This window comes from Carassius auratus, unplaced genomic scaffold, assembly GCF_003368295.1.
Source record: "Carassius auratus strain Wakin unplaced genomic scaffold, ASM336829v1 scaf_tig00214053, whole genome shotgun sequence".
Classification (NCBI taxonomy): domain Eukaryota; kingdom Metazoa; phylum Chordata; class Actinopteri; order Cypriniformes; family Cyprinidae; genus Carassius; species Carassius auratus.
This window is the reverse complement of record NW_020527504.1, coordinates 10,001-15,000: the sequence shown is the minus strand read 5'-3', so window position 1 is coordinate 15,000 and position 5,000 is coordinate 10,001. Positions and strand designations below refer to the sequence as shown.

The following is a 5,000-nucleotide window of genomic DNA, read 5'->3' as shown; positions in this document are numbered from 1 at the left end:
TTTGAAGTGCAGAAAACACTCAAGGAGGCTCAGCGAACAGCAACTAACCAGCAAGCATCAGAACGGTCTGGGATTTGAACTCGGGCCCACTTGGTCCCGTTCAGCAATAAAAGAAAAAAAACAAACCCCAACTCCAACAAGCCCTCAGATGCTCCTGCAACTAGCAAACGCAAAATGAAGGCTCACAGGTCCGTGAAGCGATCCAAGAATCTATTTTTTGCCATATCTCCACTGCTTGGGCTGCATTCCTAAACCAATGATTAGAAAAATGTCAAGTCAAAGTTTAAACTGCAGATGAAGAACTAAGAAGAGCAGCGAGAAGTGGGTATGAAAACATGCAGACGCAGCTTCAGTCTTAATTGACAGTGGCATACGTTTGGCCCAGGAATGGCAGAATAGACTGAAACTGCTCAAGAAAAGATGCTGTAAAGACAGAAGAGGGCTCGTCCGGGATTTGAACCCAGGACCTCTCGCACCCTAAGCGAGAATCATACCCCTAGACCAACGAGCCACAGATTGCTGTTCAGTGGAGGTCACTTCGCCACGTACTTCAGTCTGCTCGATGCTACGGTCACTCCAACATCCTGCCTCTGTAGCTGACAAGGGCAGACATAGAACTCATGCACTGACCAGATTTCTGAGAAACTCAATTTTTACGTACCAGCTCTAGCTTGGCCTGCCTTCGTAGAATAATGTTGATTAAAATACCAAACGACAAATCACATGAGCTGAATTTAACAGCAGAAACCAACATCGTGGCAGTGACACAACAACAATGATTAGAAAAATGTCAAGTCAAAGTCTAAACTGCAGATGAAGAACTAAGAAGAGCAGCGAGAACTGGGCATGAAAACATGCAGACGCAGGTTTAATCTTAATTGACAGCAGCATATGTTGGACTCTTGAAGGTTCCACCGAGATTTGAACTCAGGTCGCTGGATTCAGAGTCCAGAGTGCTAACCGTTACACCATGGAACCTACAGTGTCTGCACATCTGTTTGAAGTGTAGAAAACACTCAAGGAGGCTCTGCGAACAGCAACTAACCAGCAAGCATCAGAACGTTCTGGGATTTGAACTCGGGCCCACTTGGTCTCTTCAGCAATAAAAGAAAAAAAAACAAACCCCAAATCCAACTAGCCCTCAGATGCTCCTGCAACTAGCAAACGCAAGATGAAGGCTCACAGGTCCGTGAAGCGATCCAAGAATCTATTTTTTGCCATATCTCCACTGCTTGGGCTGCATTCCTAAAGCAATGATTAGAAAAATGTCAAGTCAAAGTTTAAACTGCAGATGAAGAACTAAGAAGAGCAGCGAGAACTGGGCATGAAAACATGCAGACGCAGCTTCAGTCTTAATTGACAGCAGTATATGTTGGACTCTTGAAGGTTCCACCGAGATTTGAACTCGGATCGCTGGATTCAGAGTCCAGAGTGCTAACCGTTACACCATGGAACCTACAGTGTCTGCACATCTGTTTGAAGTGTAGAAAACACTCAAGGAGGCTCAGCGAACAGCAACTAACCAGCAAGCATCAGAACGGTCTGGGATTTGAACTCGGGCCCACTTGGTCCCGTTCAGCAATAAAAGAAAAAAAAAACAAACCCCAACTCCAACAAGCCCTCAGATGCTCCTGCAACTAGCAAACGCAAAATGAAGGCTCACAGGGCCGTGAAGCGATACAAGAATCTATTTTTTGCCATATCTCCACTGCTTGCATTCCTAAACCAATGATTAGAAAAATGTCAAGTCAAAGTTTAAACTGCAGATGAAGAACTAAGAAGAGCAGCGAGAAGTGGGTATGAAAACATGCAGACGCAGCTTTAGTCTTAATTGACAGTGGCATACGTTTGGCCCAGGAATGGCAGAATAGACTGAAACTGCTCAAGAAAAGATGCTGTAAAGACAGAAGAGGGCTCGTCCGGGACTTGAACCCGGGACCTCTCGCACCCTAAGCGAGAATCATACCCCTAGACCAAGGAGCCACAGATTGCGGTTCAGTGGAGGTCACTTTGCCACGTACTTCAGTCTGCTCGATGCTACGGTCGCTCCAACATCCTGCCTCTGTAGCTGACAAGGGCAGACATAGAACTCATGCACTGACCAGATTTCTGAGAAACTCAATTTTTACGTACCAGCTCTAGCTTGGCCTGCCTTCGTAGAATAATGTTGATTAAAATACCAAACGACAAAACACATGAGCTGAATTTAACAGCAGAAACCAACATCGTGGCAGTGACACACAAATCTTGCCGATGAGGAGCTTTCTGAGGTCTGTAATGCTTCTTCACAGAGTGTCAGGTGACACCTGTCTTGTCAATTTAGTTCCTGCTCAGTTTTATGTGAGTTCTAGATTGTTAGGAGGCCATTGTACCAATACATTTTAAGACACACTGCCACAGAGAAAGTTGTGACATACCCCAAGCTCCTCCTTGCCAAGCACTGCCAGACAGACTCTCGAAGGTTCCACCGAGATTTGAACTCGGATCGCTGGATTCAGAGTCCAGAGTGCTAACCGTTACACCATGGAACCTACAGTGTCTGCACATCTGTTTGAAGTGTAGAAAACACTCAAGGAGGCTCTGCGAACAGCAACTAACCAGCAAGCATCAGAACGTTCTGGGATTTGAACTCGGGCCCACTTGGTCTCTTCAGCAATAAAAGAAAAAAAAACAAACCCCAACTCCAACTAGCCCTCAGATGCTCCTGCAACTAGCAAACGCAAGATGAAGGCTCACAGGTCCGTGAAGCGATCCAAGAATCTATTTTTTGCCATATCTCCACTGCTTGGGCTGCATTCCTAAAGCAATGATTAGAAAAATGTCAAGTCAAAGTTTAAACTGCAGATGAAGAACTAAGAAGAGCAGCGAGAACTGGGCATGAAAACATGCTGATGCAGCTTCAGTCTTAATTGACAGCAGCATATGTTGGACTCTTGAAGGTTCCACCGAGATTTGAACTCGGATCGCTGGATTCAGAGTCCAGAGTGCTAACCGTTACACCATGGAACCTACAGTGTCTGCACATCTGTTTGAAGTGTAGAAAACACTCAAGGAGGCTCTGCGAACAGCAACTAACCAGCAAGCATCAGAACGTTCTGGGATTTGAACTCGGGCCCACTTGGTCTCTTCAGCAATAAAAGAAAAAAAAACAAACCCCAACTCCAACTAGCCCTCAGATGCTCCTGCAACTAGCAAACGCAAGATGAAGGCTCACAGGTCCGTGAAGCGATCCAAGAATCAATTTTTTGCCATATCTCCACTGCTTGGGCTGCATTCCTAAAGCAATGATTAGAAAAATGTCAAGTCAAAGTTTAAACTGCAGATGAAGAACTAAGAAGAGCAGCGAGAACTGGGCATGAAAACATGCAGACGCAGCTTTAGTCTTAATTGACAGCAGCATATGTTGGACTCTTGAAGGTTCCACCGAGATTTGAACTCGGATCGCTGGATTCAGAGTCCAGAGTGCTAACCATTACACCATGGAACCTACAGTGTCTGCACATCTGTTTGAAGTGCAGAAAACACTCAAGGAGGCTCAGCGAACAGCAACTAACCAGCAAGCATCAGAACGGTCTGGGATTTGAACTCGGGCCCACTTGGTCCCGTTCAGCAATAAAAGAAAAAAAACAAACCCCAACTCCAACAAGCCCTCAGATGCTCCTGCAACTAGCAAACGCAAAATGAAGGCTCACAGGTCCGTGAAGCGATCCAAGAATCTATTTTTTGCCATATCTCCACTGCTTGGGCTGCATTCCTAAACCAATGATTAGAAAAATGTCAAGTCAAAGTTTAAACTGCAGATGAAGAACTAAGAAGAGCAGCGAGAAGTGGGTATGAAAACATGCAGACGCAGCTTCAGTCTTAATTGACAGTGGCATACGTTTGGCCCAGGAATGGCAGAATAGACTGAAACTGCTCAAGAAAAGATGCTGTAAAGACAGAAGAGGGCTCGTCCGGGATTTGAACCCAGGACCTCTCGCACCCTAAGCGAGAATCATACCCCTAGACCAACGAGCCACAGATTGCTGTTCAGTGGAGGTCACTTCGCCACGTACTTCAGTCTGCTCGATGCTACGGTCACTCCAACATCCTGCCTCTGTAGCTGACAAGGGCAGACATAGAACTCATGCACTGACCAGATTTCTGAGAAACTCAATTTTTACGTACCAGCTCTAGCTTGGCCTGCCTTCGTAGAATAATGTTGATTAAAATACCAAACGACAAATCACATGAGCTGAATTTAACAGCAGAAACCAACATCGTGGCAGTGACACAACAACAATGATTAGAAAAATGTCAAGTCAAAGTCTAAACTGCAGATGAAGAACTAAGAAGAGCAGCGAGAACTGGGCATGAAAACATGCAGACGCAGGTTTAATCTTAATTGACAGCAGCATATGTTGGACTCTTGAAGGTTCCACCGAGATTTGAACTCAGGTCGCTGGATTCAGAGTCCAGAGTGCTAACCGTTACACCATGGAACCTACAGTGTCTGCACATCTGTTTGAAGTGTAGAAAACACTCAAGGAGGCTCTGCGAACAGCAACTAACCAGCAAGCATCAGAACGTTCTGGGATTTGAACTCGGGCCCACTTGGTCTCTTCAGCAATAAAAGAAAAAAAAACAAACCCCAACTCCAACTAGCCCTCAGATGCTCCTGCAACTAGCAAACGCAAGATGAAGGCTCACAGGTCCGTGAAGCGATCCAAGAATCTATTTTTTGCCATATCTCCACTGCTTGGGCTGCATTCCTAAAGCAATGATTAGAAAAATGTCAAGTCAAAGTTTAAACTGCAGATGAAGAACTAAGAAGAGCAGCGAGAACTGGGCATGAAAACATGCAGACGCAGCTTCAGTCTTAATTGACAGCAGTATATGTTGGACTCTTGAAGGTTCCACCGAGATTTGAACTCGGATCGCTGGATTCAGAGTCCAGAGTGCTAACCGTTACACCATGGAACCTACAGTGTCTGCACATCTGTTTGAAGTGTAGAAAACAC

General features: G+C 45.4%; 8 non-coding genes across 8 annotated transcripts; all 8 read right to left on the bottom strand.

The window, feature by feature from the left end:
• Positions 1–439: 439 nt before the first annotated feature.
• trnap-agg (transfer RNA proline (anticodon AGG)) lies at positions 440–511 on the bottom strand. The gene has a single exon. It is a non-coding gene; the product is annotated as a tRNA-Pro (tRNA).
• Positions 512–1,384: 873 nt separating this feature from the next.
• Positions 1,385–1,456, bottom strand: trnaq-cug (transfer RNA glutamine (anticodon CUG)). The gene has a single exon. It is a non-coding gene; the product is annotated as a tRNA-Gln (tRNA).
• Positions 1,457–1,911: 455 nt separating this feature from the next.
• trnap-agg (transfer RNA proline (anticodon AGG)) lies at positions 1,912–1,983 on the bottom strand. The gene has a single exon. It is a non-coding gene; the product is annotated as a tRNA-Pro (tRNA).
• A 476-nt stretch (positions 1,984–2,459) lies between these two features.
• Positions 2,460–2,531, bottom strand: trnaq-cug (transfer RNA glutamine (anticodon CUG)). The gene has a single exon. It is a non-coding gene; the product is annotated as a tRNA-Gln (tRNA).
• Positions 2,532–2,937: 406 nt separating this feature from the next.
• Positions 2,938–3,009, bottom strand: trnaq-cug (transfer RNA glutamine (anticodon CUG)). Its single transcript has one exon. It is a non-coding gene; the product is annotated as a tRNA-Gln (tRNA).
• Positions 3,010–3,415: 406 nt separating this feature from the next.
• Positions 3,416–3,487, bottom strand: trnaq-cug (transfer RNA glutamine (anticodon CUG)). Its single transcript has one exon. It is a non-coding gene; the product is annotated as a tRNA-Gln (tRNA).
• Positions 3,488–3,945: 458 nt separating this feature from the next.
• Positions 3,946–4,017, bottom strand: trnap-agg (transfer RNA proline (anticodon AGG)). Its single transcript has one exon. It is a non-coding gene; the product is annotated as a tRNA-Pro (tRNA).
• Positions 4,018–4,890: 873 nt separating this feature from the next.
• Positions 4,891–4,962, bottom strand: trnaq-cug (transfer RNA glutamine (anticodon CUG)). Its single transcript has one exon. It is a non-coding gene; the product is annotated as a tRNA-Gln (tRNA).
• Positions 4,963–5,000: the final 38 nt, after the last annotated feature.